Genomic DNA, 13,759 nt, shown 5'->3' with positions numbered 1-13,759 from the left:
ACATACTCAAGCAACCCCAAGGCTACGTAAGAAGAGCTAAAGCAGGGACACCAAATAATTGCAAAGCAGGCCCTGAGGTGGGGAAGGGCTCGGGCTAGGGAAGGATACTTCTAGAAAATGGTGCTTTGGTGCAGCCTTGCAAGATGAACAGAAAAATGACAGCACCAGGAGACCCCTATTCAAGGCAGTTTTGCTCTTGGGGAATTCTCAACTCAAAGAGCACTGAATTTTCCATCAAGTGAGCTGCTAATTTAATTTTTCCATGAACACATATACGTACACTTGCCGTTGGTCTTGTCAGACTGAGAGCAATTATTTTTTTGTTCTGTCTGCCCAAATCATGGATGCATTTATATCTAAATTCCAAAGGTGTATAGACAGCAAACGTACCTCAGTCCTGTGATTTCAAGCACTCTAGGGAAAGATCTAGGGTAGTAAGTGAATAACAGTTAACAATATTTTCCCATCTGATTGGCAGATCATATGGTGTTTGCTTTTTAGAATTAATTTAGCTTTCTAGTAAGGTTATCTTGCACACTTTCCAGGGTCCCCTGATATAAATAGACTAAGCAGTAAGGAGGAAATCAAAACAAGTGTGCATTTGTCTGGAACGTAGCGACCACTGTGTGGAGTGGAGGAAGGCAAATAAATATAAGAAAACAGTAAGGAATGGAAGGCTGTGGGACCCAGCTGGTCACTGCAATATCTTCACCATAATCACCCGGTTGGTCATAAAAGGCTAGAAATTCAGGTCGAGGGAATAAAAAGGGAAAACCTCCTCACTATTAATCAATAATGAAAAATGGGCCCGGTTCCAAAGTTGCCTAGAGCAAGTATTTGCCAATGGCAAGCTGGGAACCATGAGTGAATATTTATCAACCTAAATACCTTAGTTCTCTCTCTTTTTTGGCAGGGTCTGACAAAAATGCTCACAGTCTGACAATATTTACCCTCGTTTTTTTATTTTTATTTTTTAAATTTGAATTCACAATATGCCCTTCTTGATGTAGATTCTACTAAACCAAAGGGAAGTGAGGGTGAACAGGGTCCCCATCTGCCCATCTAAGTTTTAGCACTGGGAAACCTCAGGGCTAGACAGACCGAGAGGGCTGGGCACCCTAAGGGGAAATGAATTCCTAAATATAAGTAGCCATATTCCAACTAAAGGATTCAGGGGGCGGGAGGGGCTATTTGTCCATAGGGCAAAGTACTGATTCTGCCCAATCACTGATTTGGCTCTTTGTGTCTTCTTCTTTTACACATCACATGTGAGCCTGTGATGGGAAGGTGAAAAAGTAGAATTCCCTTCTTTTCCTACGTGAGGTGTCAGGATCAGTGCCTCTTTACCGTGGTCAATGCGGTCACCAGCAGGCAGACACATCTGACTAAGTGCTTGATAAATGGCAACCTCATTCTCCCATAGACAGTGAGATCGCTATTTCCAAGAGGCTTTAAGAAAGTTCCCTGAGTCTGGAGGGATGAGCATCACCTGGAACTTGTTAGACATGCAAAGCATCAGGCCTCACCCACAGCCAAGATGGGTTTTAAGAAGTCCTTCGGATGCTTGTGACGCGGTCTCAAGTTTGAGAACAACCGCTCTGGAGACTGATCTCAACAGATCAATTACGATGGGTGTACCCGTCACAGGCAAAAAGAATAACGAGCAAGTGTAGTATGTGTGTTTCAAGAATTTTTACTGCAATTAGAAAAAGAAACGCTAAATGGAATTTTCTTTTCCAACTCATTTAAACCCCCATGAGGTAGCCTGCTTTGCCGTTAGGTTGAACTCGGGTCCAGATTAACTGTTTTCTCCTTCCCCAATCACCAAAAAAAAAAAAAAAAAAAAAAAATCCAGGGGGACAACTATGACCTGAATTTGGGAAAGACAATAAAACAATTACCAATTTACTTGGAAAAGCTCCTTGCAAATATTGATCCATGGCCCAACCGTGCACGGGGGATGTAAATTAAGTCATCCTTCAGGATAAAAGCATTAATAGATTTCAGAAAGAGTGTGATCAGATGTCACCTTCTGTCTCCTCTTGTTCCCACACCCCGTCCTCACCACACCCACCCTTCCTTCCCCCTAGATACAGAAGTCTGGTCTTGGAAAGGGGCAGATGTCCCTCCAATGCGACCCAGCCTGATGAGGCACGCCTCCGGGAGGCCGGCTGGTCTTGACTCTCCAGGATATACCCCGTTCAGGGTTGCCCAGCAGCCTGACTTTCTGGCCTTTAGAAATGGTGATGGATTCATTTAGAATCAGGGGCTACCGAGCTAGGAGCTCAGGTGCTGCAGAAATGGCAGGTGGTTGGAGCTGACTTGACAGCAATTAAATGTACAAATCTTTGATTAGGCTCCCGGGAATGGAGTCATTAGCAACCCGGAACGGACCAGCTTGCTTTCGACCGCCTCATTAGCTGCTCTACCGATGTTACTTTAAAAAGACAAAGGGAGGGGGAAAGAAACCTCTCCGACACAGAATTAGGCAAGTTGAGTGACAGAGGCGGGGAGGGAGGGGAAGAAGCCAGTGTAAGCATTTCTAGCTGAACAAACAGGGCCCCTGCTTTTTGTGTGTGTGGCGTGGTGGCTGACATGAAAGTGCGTGTTTGGTGGACTGTGAAATAGCCCCACGCCTGCCTGATTAATCTGCCCAAAAGGTTTTTTTTTTTTTTTCCTTTAGTCTACTTTTTCAAAGTCCCCAGTTGATTCACTCCTTCTAGCCAAAGCCCCAGTGCAGCAGGAACCTTCCTCTGGGGTGCAGAGTCCAAATTGACCATATTTTGTGGAGTGCTCCTCTGGGACTCCGTACACCATCCCTCGCGGCAGGTCTGGGCTCCCCATCCACCCCTTGGGGGCCACAGAACCTCAGTGTCACCCCTTGTGTGGTCCTGGACCCTCGGTGATCCGGGTGGAGATCTACGTCGTGGGTAACTCCCAAATCATTAGAGAGCCGGAGTCTGGCTAAAACCATCCATGCAAGTTAAGTTATCTTCCCAACCAGGAGCTTTAAAACATAAGGGAAATGTTTTCACAACATTAATGTAAAATCCTGTGTGACCATTTATTTGATAGGAGCCTAATTCATTGTATAACTTATTATTTTTATATTGTTCTCCATCTGCCAGTCACTGGATTCATAGTTATGAAGCATGCTCCAGAAACATTTATTGATCACCTATATTATAAACTTCACATTAATTTCTCTGGGAAACCTATGGGTGAAAAGATATTCTATCTTTGACTTTGGGATCTATTAAGAAGAAACATCATAAACACCTTTTCCTATATATTCATTCATTCATTCATTCATTCATTCGACAAACTGTGTGCCTGTGTACTGTAATCATTGTTCTTGTCAATAAAAATACAAAGCACAATGAAGTGCAATAATTATAATTGCCCACTGTCTGATAGCATTTCACATGTTGAAACTCATTTAATCCTTACAGCAACTCTATGAGGTAGCTACCATTATTATTTTCATTTTAGAGATCAGAAAGCTAAAGCACAGAGAGCCTAAGTCGCTTGCCTAAAGTCACATCGCTAGCAATGCTAGAATTTAAACCCCGACAGTCTGGCAGCTTGCCCACTATGCTATGCTTCTTCAAGTTGCTTACAGCTTAAAAAAGAAGATAAAAATCAAAACCAACCGTCTCAACATAATGTGATAAGCACATCTGTGCAGAGCATGTAAAAAGTACATGGTAGGCAGAGAAGGGAATTAAGGGTGTAGGAAAGAATTCACATTGGAAATGATGTTTGATCTGGGTTTGAATTAAAAAGAAGCAAGCCAGATCTTTCAAGAAGTGAAAATCTGGGGCGCCTGGGTGGCTCAGTCGGTTAAGCGTCTGACTTCAACTCAGTTCATGGTCTCACAGTTCGTGGGTTCGAGCCCCGCATCAGGCTCTGTGCTGGCAGCTCAGAGCCTGGAGCCTGCTTCGGATTCTGTGTCTCCCTCTCTCTCTGCCCCTCCTCTCATGCTCTGTCTCTGTCTCTCAAAAATAAATAAACATTAAAAAAATTAAAAAAGAAAAAGAAGTTAAAATCTAATATGTTACTTTAGTAAATGTCTTTGACCCCATTGACGTAGTTGTTGAAACAAAGATATCACATATGTTGGGAACCTTGGAAAGGAAGAGATGACATTCAAATGTCTTAGCAAGAATGAATTTTGTAATTTTTTAAATGTTTATTTATTTTTGAGACAGAGACAGAACATGAGTGGGAGAGGGGCAGAGAGAGGGAGACACCGACGCAGGCTCCAGGCTCTGAGTTGTCAGCACAGAGCCCGACACAGAACTCGAGCTCACAAACCATGAGATCATGGCCTGAGTTGAAGTTGAAAGCTCAACTGACTGAGCCACCCAGGCGCCCTGGCAAGAATGATTATTTTAAGGAGACAGTGTTTACGTGAAGCTGTCAAGAAGTGGTTAAAGTTTAGGATGGAGCCTTGTGAAGAGCAGAAAAGTCAGGAGAAGAGGAAGGCAAGGATGAGATTGGAGGCAGAAGGAGAAAGAGAACAAAGAAATATGTTTCCAAGGAGGTAAAATGAGGAGATAGCGTTCGAAGACCAATTTGTCAAAGCATGAATGAGAAATTTTAATTCTAGAAATCTATGAAAGTTTTAGGAGGGAAGGGAGTGAAATAAAATGACTTAGAAATATCAAGGAAAGAAATGAACTACAATTAAATTAATATAATAAAAAGTATATTTTCAAGCTGAGAAATGTAAAGGGTTGTTCTTATTCAGAATAACAACCTATGACTAAGAGCCTTTGTGAGGCTCAAATATGTTAACCGGAGTGATTCCACTGTAAACCATTATGTGCCGTACAAGTGATCACTTCTGCTTTTAACAATATATTTCCATGGTCTTTAATTCAATTCTCTTCTGTCCGAAGTTAGGATGACACCCAAGTTATCTGCATCCTCTCCGTGGCTAATGAATGGGAGAGACCATGTCAGGAAATCTTTTATCTTATACCCGTTGAATATGAAGGTCCTTTCCAAATATCCACCAGAGGCTTCAGAATGCACATGTTCAGAGCATCTTGGCCTCCCAAGGAACTGGCCGTGACATGTCCAGAGTGGTGTGGGCTCTTTCTCTATCCACACTGCTGAGGGAATGATCTGGAACCAAGGAGAGGAAATCATTATTGCTCTCGTGCTCCCACCACCACCAAGAGCCAAAAGAAAGATGGCTCTGATTCAATTAAGGTAGTGCCACAACCTCATTCACTATGTCAACCAATTGACTTCTATTAGACCACAATCCGGCCTGTTTGTTTTTTTAATTTCTTTACCTCTCTTGCCATACTCTTATTTGGGAGGGGCAGATGGGAGGGATAGATGCGTTCATCTTCTACCACGTGTTCCAAATGTCTGTTTAGGTGACTCCCCTGTCTTTTCTTTTGTCATATCTATCTGGAGCTGGATGACCTCCCCTCAAGCAGGTGTGGGTAGACACCCCCCTCCCTTGCTAAAAGCAAGGACCGTGATATCCCTCAGGTGGCTGGGGAGCCTCTGGTCTCCATGGGAGACCATCCAATGGTTCTGGAGTTTCCAAAACTTGAAGCTGAGGCATAACACCAGGACAAGGACAAGGAGATATTTGAAGTTAAATATATTGTTTTTCATGATTGCGAATTGACAATTGCGAATTGCAATTGAACAAAATTGAAAACGGGATCTAATCTATCAAATGATAATGATTATAAGATATGCATAATTGCTTCTGAGGTCACTTTCATTGGGATAAACAAGAAGACAGAAGAACTACTATTAGCTTCCAGAGCCTGTTTTTAGGCTTGCTGCCTGCAACTACTCTCTCACCAGGAGCCCCCAGTGCCCTCGTACCCCTGGACTTTCATTGCGCCGAAGTGGCAAAACTCCAGCCTTGAGTCACTACCGCAACCTACATTTCTACTCCCGGACTCAGCTCATTAAAAGAAGGAGGAAAACAGGCAGCCAACAGTCCATATGGTACTGCTACAAAATCATGGCCTTCCTCAACTGAGCTTCAGGACAGAGGGTCCATCCGTTTCTTCTCCTTGCTCAGCATTTTTTTAGTAGTAATTCCACTTCTTTGCAACTCTCCAGAAAGGTTGATCATCCCCGTCATGCCCTGTACCCCTCACTTATAGTATATGGCCTTCACTTCTCCATCTTTTAAAAACCTGAGACTGTTAACGTGCAAACTTGAAGCTTGCCCCCCTCCCCCCACCAACACTTACACACACACACAATCACCTTGCCTAGGGTCTCATAAAAGATGGAAAAGATGGTACTTTTGTTTGTTTATTTTGTTCCTATTCCATTCTAGACCTACCTCATTCCTCTTGAGCTCTTGGTATCATGTCGGCCTATCTCCTTTTGGACTGTGATCCATCGAATATCTTGCTTTTCGCTTGCCTTCACAACTTCTTCTTCTCTATAAATTCTTTTCTATTAGAACAAACTCTCTTCAATATCTCCCACTAGAAGAGGGAAAAAATGAAGCATCCTCTAACTCTGTTTTCCCTTCCTTCCTCTAGCTACTTCTTTTTCTTCTTTTCTCAACAAAATATCTCGAAGAGTCAACGTTCTCTGTCTCTTCTTCCTCATCTCACATCCCTTCCTCCCCTTCTTGCCCTCTTATTTACCCATCAGTCAGCCCCTCTCTGTCCTGCTTTGGTGGGCTTCCAGGTGGTACTCAAGAGAATTGATCCCTCCCCTCTTCTTCTGGCTCTCTTCTTTCCTAATGTCCATCACACTGCCTTCTCCTGTTTCTCTGGCAACCACTCTGATCAGTCCCTTCTTGGCTTTATAGTCTGCTCTTCCAATCATGCTCCTTAAATAGTGGTGTTTCCCTGGATTTTGTCCTTGACCCTCTTCTTTTATCACCTTGCATTGTTTTCCTGGGCAATCTCATCCACTCTCACAGTTCTATAACCACTGGCTGGCTATGTGTAAATCTGTATTTCTAGCTGGGACCTTCCCATAAGCTTCCCCATCATGTAAACCATGGTCTACTGGACCTCTCCAAGGTTACCCACAGATTCCTCCCACTCAGCTCTTCTGAATGATCTTACCTTTGTTATTCCTACACAGGCTTCTTTTTTATGTTCTCCCTCCCAGTGGATGAATCACTATGCATCCAGTCTCCCAGATTGGAAGGTCTGAGAACATCCTCAGCTCTTTCTCCCTTTTCACCAACTCCTACCATGTTTATCACCTAAAGTTCTCAAATATGGTTCTTCCTTTGATTATCTACTGTGATGCCCCTGGATTAGGTAAGCGCTTATCATCTCTCATCTGAACTCCTGTAGTATCACCAACAGGACTTCCTGCCCCTGGTCTTATCTTCCTCAAATCAGTTCATGACAGACAGCCCTGAAGAATCTATCTAAATTGCAAACCTGCTCATGTTTTCCATGCTGAAAACCCTCTAAAAATTCCCATTGGCTTGTAGAATGAAAAACCAATAGTAAGACTTTTTTTTTTTTTTAATCAACACCTATGTCTCGGGCCTCATCGCTCACCATGTCTTGTGTTCCACTGCATTTCCAATAGCATTGAACCACTGGTGGTCGCCGTCATCACAATCGTTGTTGTGATTATTCAGCGAGTATTTACCAGGTACTAGACGCCATGCTGATCTCTTCGTATGTGGTGTATCGTGTATTCCTCACAATAACCCTATCTGGTAGATACTATCCTTTTTCTCATTTCTACATCAAGAAACTGAGTCAGAGACAGGATACTTAACTTACCAAAACTTGCAAATCTTTGCAGGGAACAGGGAGAATTTCTACCCAGGTACTTGGACTCTAGACCTCACTCTCTTAATTTATCGTATATTTCATGGCTTCGCTTTTCTTCTCCCTTCTGCCTGGAATGCCCTCTCCTTCCCATCCTTGCACCTGCTTGCCATCTTCTGCTTACCCTCAAAGACTTGGCTTAGGCCATAGCAGCTCCAGGGAACCTTCCCTGAACCTGGGGCGGGCATCTGAGGTACCCGAGGTTCCAGGGTATGTGCTTCCTCCCACACCGCCTTCAGGCATCCAGCAATCCCTGCACTTACACATTTTCCTGTAAGTACCTCTTAATCATGTGTCTCCCCCATCAAACTGTGTCATAGTCATCTTTACATCCTCAGCGCCCACCATGGTGCTTGACATATACAAGTCGCTCAGTACCTGTGGAAGGTGGAAGCCGTAAAAATAAAGTGACATATTCAAGTGGCAGAAAGATGATGACTAATCCATTTCAGAGATCTATGATTGGAAGGATTCTTCTCTGCGGCCAAGTGCACTGCTAAGTCCCGAACCATTCACGATCCTGCACCGTGACTATACCTTCCCTAACCGGCCTACACCTCTGTCCTGCAGGTAACTGTTGGAAGACCGAGTCAAAAGCCACGGAGAGAAATCACATGGCCAGTAGGAGGCTCGATATACTTGCATACTTTACAAAAAGTGCATAATTTTACACTACAGTACATTCCCCAGCCTTCATGCAGGCTCTTCACGTTGATGGCCCTCCACAGCTTTATATCCAGCCACCCACCCCTTAGGACTCCACCTGGCAACATTCACTCTGCCTCCGGCATTTGGACCTCTATATGCTTGCTCCTGCCTGCCTGCCTGCCTTCTCCACCTTTGCAATTCCTGCCAATGCTTCATAAGCAGCTCAGATGGCATTTTTTTGTCTACAGCCTTCTCCGTCCCCGCCCCTAGCCTGAAGTGACCTCCCAATGGTTATCGCTTACATAAACCATCCAGAAAGTAATCATACACCAGAATGAAGGCTATCCGGTCATGCAACATCCTTCTTCAGGGCGCGGACAGATCTCTGAATCAGTTGTCTATCATTCTGGCTTTCATATATTTGTGTCTTCTTTCCTCCAGGGAAAGTGTAAGCTCTTGGAGAGCAGAAACATCTTTTATACATTTGTCCCATGGTGCTAGATAGATAGGGGCTGATGGTCTCTCTTCTCTTTAAACCCCTGATTCTTCCCAATCTTTCCGTGACAATTGTATTCCTCTCATTCTGGACCCCAAGAGGGGACTTCTTTTAATTTCTCATTTACCCTAGATCTAGGCTGTCCCCAATCCACCTGTTCCTTCCTCAGTGATCTGACCGATGGACTTCTCTGGGTGCAGCCCTGCGGCCCTGGCCCAGCCCATCCGCTCGATCCCGTGCCGCACAGAGGATCAAAAAGGAACCTCCAAACCCCTCCTCCTCTTCCTTCTCCAGTTCTCCCAAATCACCTGTGCTATGCCGCGTGGCCACTGGTTAAGCAAATCCCCAAATCTCATGTTCTTGCGTACTTTTAATAGCACTGCAAGGGGAGGAGCTAACAAACAACACATTTACAGAATGCCTATGACTCTGAGATAATCGGAAAACTCCCAGAACAATGTGAGATATAAATAGTAGCTGCCTTTACTAAAGCCCTGCTGCAAATTTTTAATCTGGAGTCAAATCGCATGGAACAATTTTGTTCCATGCACCTTTGCAAGAGTGTGATGAAACAGGCTTATTTGTGGTTTAATTTTCCATTCAATATGCTGCTCTGTTTTACGAGCCACATAACTTTGTGAGGCAATTATGGCTAATGTACAGACTCAGGCAGGTGGCAGAAACCCGTGAGCCAGTTACAAAGGACTGTCACATGGGTGGGTCACTGGCGTGGAGGGCCAGGGGGTGTGCGACTCAGGTAAGAGGAAAGGGGAAAGGTCATGGATCAGGAGCTGGTGACTGAGACCATAGCCTTTGAAAATAGTCATTTGGAAATTCAGATTTGTGTGTGAAGTGGTCATTTTCTGGGCAAAGTTTCATATTATTTCATCAAGAAGAAAATCATAGGTATCACAGTAACTCCATTAGCTCTGCTACAGGTAACGGCCTTGTACAATGCTAAACTGTGGTAGAGTAAAATAATATTTTTACTGAGTGCTCACTGGGTGCCGGAGTGGGCTGTTTTCAGAGTTCTGTAATAGAACTCATTTAAGCCTCTCAACAATCCCCTGGTATGGTTACCTGATGAGGACCTGAGTCTGGAGGGTTTGAGTTTCCAGCCAAAGGTCACGTAAGTCCCAGGGCCAGGATGTGGACTGTGGCAGTCGGCGTGGCTTTCTCCTCTGGTGCCTGACTCCTTGTACAAGGCTTTCCAGGCTCTGCGTACTGTCCCGAGAGCTTTATGTATGCTCACCTGTAAGCCTTACAGCGACCCTAAGACACATGAACTTTTTTTGTTCCTAGGACACAGATGAGGAAAACTGAGGCCCAGATAGATTCTATGACCTGCCTGAGGCTACATGGCTGGAAACAGCTCAGATGGAAAGGCACGCCCTGTGGTCCTGAGGCCACACTCTCCGGTACTATGTTGTGGGACCCCACTCACCACTCACAAGTGGCAGAGGAAGGGCCACCGGGCTGAGCGGCTGGGAGAGAATGGGTCTAAGGCCTAAGGACAGAGCCTGCACATGGGGGTGGGGGGGGCGCAAGTTGGCTCTCTCCCCATCTTCGTGAGTGTGAGGCCTCCCGGGGCCCTTCCTCTGCTGCTGGGTGGGGGCAGGCCAGGCCGGCACCCTAGCATCCTGGGGCCAGGTTTCGTCTCCAACACTGTATGGGAGCTGAGCTACGATCACGTGGCTCCGAGAGATGTGATTTTGTTTGAACGGGACTCAGCAGAGCTGAGGTCCTGGAGTGTCCCCTGAGGCCCCCATCTGTGGCCAGCCACACCCATGCTAGCACGTCTCCAACGCTGCTAACATTGTGTGTGAACCCCGTTTTTATCTTGGCACCTCTGATCTGCTCCCTTAGTCAGGCTGCTTGCTCTCAGTTAATACAATGGAATTGATTTGGCAACTTCACAAATAAGGAGAGTCTCAGTTCTGTTTAAAACCTGGGGTGTAGAAGGTGCCTCGTTAGCACAGTAGGTAGCGCGTCAGTCTCATAAAACCTGGGGTGTAGTGAGGTGGAGGGTAGACCGGGGCTGTGGATGCCGTTTCCACAGACTGTCGTGGGAAGCTTAGCTAAAGACACAGTTGGGAAAAGAGTGAAAAATGTTTGGCCTGAAATCTCAAAGTCCTGGGCCCCTGTCCTTTCAGGGCAAATGTGGCAGAATTACCAAAGAATAATTCTAAATGGTTTGCATTTGAAAGAAGAAAAAAGAAGAGGTTAGCGTCGCGCTGTGATCAGAGGAACGATGGGGAACATGGTGTTTTCAGATTATGCTGTGCAACAGAAATTTAGTGGGGGAGAGAATTGAGGAAGTCAAGTTCAGGACCCGATGGGGGTCACCTAGGTCCCTATCCCAGTTCTGCTGCCACTAACCAGCATCCCTGGGGTGTTGGAGGAGAAATACACATCTCTGCCCTTAGCACCCACCTCTGCCAAAGAGGGACAGTAGTAACTCTGCCCTCCCCCAGGGGTGGCCGGGAGAATGACAGCCGTTATGATTCGTGAAGCGCAGAGCGTGTGGGCCGCAAAGTAAGCTCCCAGTTAGGATTAATGACTGTGGTTATCTGCGAAGGACGGAACTGGGGCCTGTCCTCAGGTGGGGAGTAGTAGAAAAGGAATTGCAGATAAACCCTGGAGGGGATACAAGGTGTTTTTTTTTTATATTTTTTAAATGTTTGTTTATTTTTGAGAGAGAGACAGACAGACAGAGCGTGAGCAGGGGAGGAGCAAAGAGAGAGGGAGACACAGAATCCAAAGCAGGCTCCAGGCTCTGAGCTGTCAGCACAGCTTGAACCCATGAGCTTTGAGATCATGACCTGAGCTGAAGTTGGACGCTTAACCGACTGAGCCACCCAGGCGCCTGGAGGAGATACAAGTTTTGCTGACTCCGGCCGATGCCTCTCCCTGTGCTTTTCATATTGCCTGGTTGGTCCCCTGAATTTCCCTGTTCACCTGCAGGAATAGTCTATGATTAGAAGTTTGTTACACTGTTCTTCACCTTTTATGGATGTTTGTTTCATAATAAAATGTCTTTAAAATATGAGGGTTTGGGGGTTATTCGTTGTTTGACATATATCATCCTCTTTCTAGAAGCTTTTTTTAAATTATTATTATTCATGTATGAAGGGTAACAAACTAGAAATGGAAGCAGGGAGCTGGGATCAAGAAGAAAGCAGAAACAGTTCACACTGCCTTATGGAAACTCTTTAGAGCAAGACAAGCCTGGATCCAAATCCCAGCCAGACCATCCACGGGTTTGGTGTCTCTGGGCAATTTACTAAGTCTTGTGTGATTTGTTTCTTCTCTTTGTTAAGTGAGATGAGCGGTCCCGGCTGCCGGAATTGCAATGAGGGTTTAAATGATGATACCCATCGCCCCCCTACCAGCCACACAGTAGGCCTTCAACAAACCTTAACCCTTTCTTCTGGCAATAGTGGAATGTAGAGGTGGCAGTAAGTAGAATGGGGGTGGTTGAAGCAGAAAAAAGCTCCAAGGCCTGGAAATAAGAGCTTTATGGGTTTGGTGAGAGATTGGTCCGGTGCCCCCTGCTGAAAAGGTCTCAGAGCAAAATTGTGAAATAGGTGCCAGTAAAAGGCTGGACGGCTCCTCTTCCTTGGACAGTGGCCTCAGGCCCTCCCTAACCAGAGGACCCTGAGTGAATGCCTCACTCATGGGGATAGACAAGTGTCAGCCTTTAAATACTACTTCTAAGAAAACTTGCACTTTCACTACTGATCAGCCTTAAACCAAAAGAACAAAATGCCAGCGGTTGAACTTTAGCAGACAATACAGAAGAGAGATTTGGGGTTTGCTTTTTTTTATTTTTAGGGGGGTGGTGTGAGCAGAGGAAAGTCCTTTCTGGTATCCGTGAGCCGAACACGTAAATGCCTGTCTCCCTTTTCTTCCAGCAAAGTCTGTGAGGAGAGTGATGGGGAAACGGTAAGGACAACTCACTCTCAGGGGCCGACGGTGGTGGCCGCGGGGGCGGTGGACTGTCAACAGCCCCCGGGAAACGGAGCAGGAGCCAAAGCCACCGGCACTGGACTCCGTGTAGCGCAGGACAGCGCACCAGAGCCCCGAGGCCAGAGGCGGAAGGGAGACAGTCTCAACGTGACGGTGACATAGCAGCTTCCCCGTACACGACGGAGGAAGGCATTACTGTCTCTTGCAGACACGGTAACCAAGGCTCCGGGTAGGCCGGGTCCGCGCCGACACCACGCCGCGAAGCAACGGCCGGGCTGGGTTTCCAGCCCAAGTCTACCTGGTACCGAGGCGCCAGCTAAGGGGACACCCGGGAGGCTCCCTTCATCTCCATGACGACCAGGTCAACCTCAGAGAACACAGTGAGCGGTGCGGGACGCCGTGGGCCACCTGCCCTTGCGAGCGCAGGCCGCCCGCTGAGCGGCCCTTGTTCTGGCTCCGAGCTCTTCGGGGTCCCTGTGTCCGGGGCGCAGGCGGCAGGGACCGGCGCCGGCACTCTCACTGCCATCCTTCCTTCGGCCTGGCATGCCGTTTCCAAACAGCTGGCTCGGACTGCCTCAGGGCACCGCCAAGCCGGGGGCATGCGGGAAGACCCCTGTGTCACGTCCTTCCCGCGGCTCTCACCGCCTCCCTCCTCCCGTGGGGCCCAGCATCACCCCTGCAGGTGCACTGTCTGCTTCCCTCCCCAGAGCCTGGTTTTTCCCTCTAGGTAAGAACACAGAAGACGGCTTCCTACAGACACGTGTAGGCCACTGTTCTTGGGCGACTGCAGGAGGAGGAGGAGGGGAGAGGGGACGGGGAGACGGAAGGGGGAGGGGGAGGGGGG

At 46.6% G+C, this 13,759-nt stretch overlaps 1 long non-coding RNA gene across 1 annotated transcript; it reads right to left on the bottom strand.

The window, feature by feature from the left end:
• Positions 1 to 4,689: 4,689 nt before the first annotated feature.
• Positions 4,690 to 7,221, bottom strand: LOC120234305. Its single transcript, XR_005529052.1, has 2 exons — positions 7,074 to 7,221; positions 4,690 to 5,133 (listed from the first exon to the last, which is right to left on the bottom strand). It is a non-coding gene; the product is annotated as an uncharacterized LOC120234305 (long non-coding RNA).
• Between the last annotated feature and the right edge of the window lie 6,538 nt (positions 7,222 to 13,759).

This window comes from Hyaena hyaena, unplaced genomic scaffold (assembly GCF_003009895.1).
Source record: "Hyaena hyaena isolate Hyena2069 unplaced genomic scaffold, ASM300989v1 scaffold_106, whole genome shotgun sequence".
Taxonomy (NCBI): Eukaryota; Metazoa; Chordata; class Mammalia; order Carnivora; family Hyaenidae; genus Hyaena; species Hyaena hyaena.
Note: the sequence above shows the minus strand (reverse complement) of the source record. Positions and strands in the feature narration are given on the sequence as shown.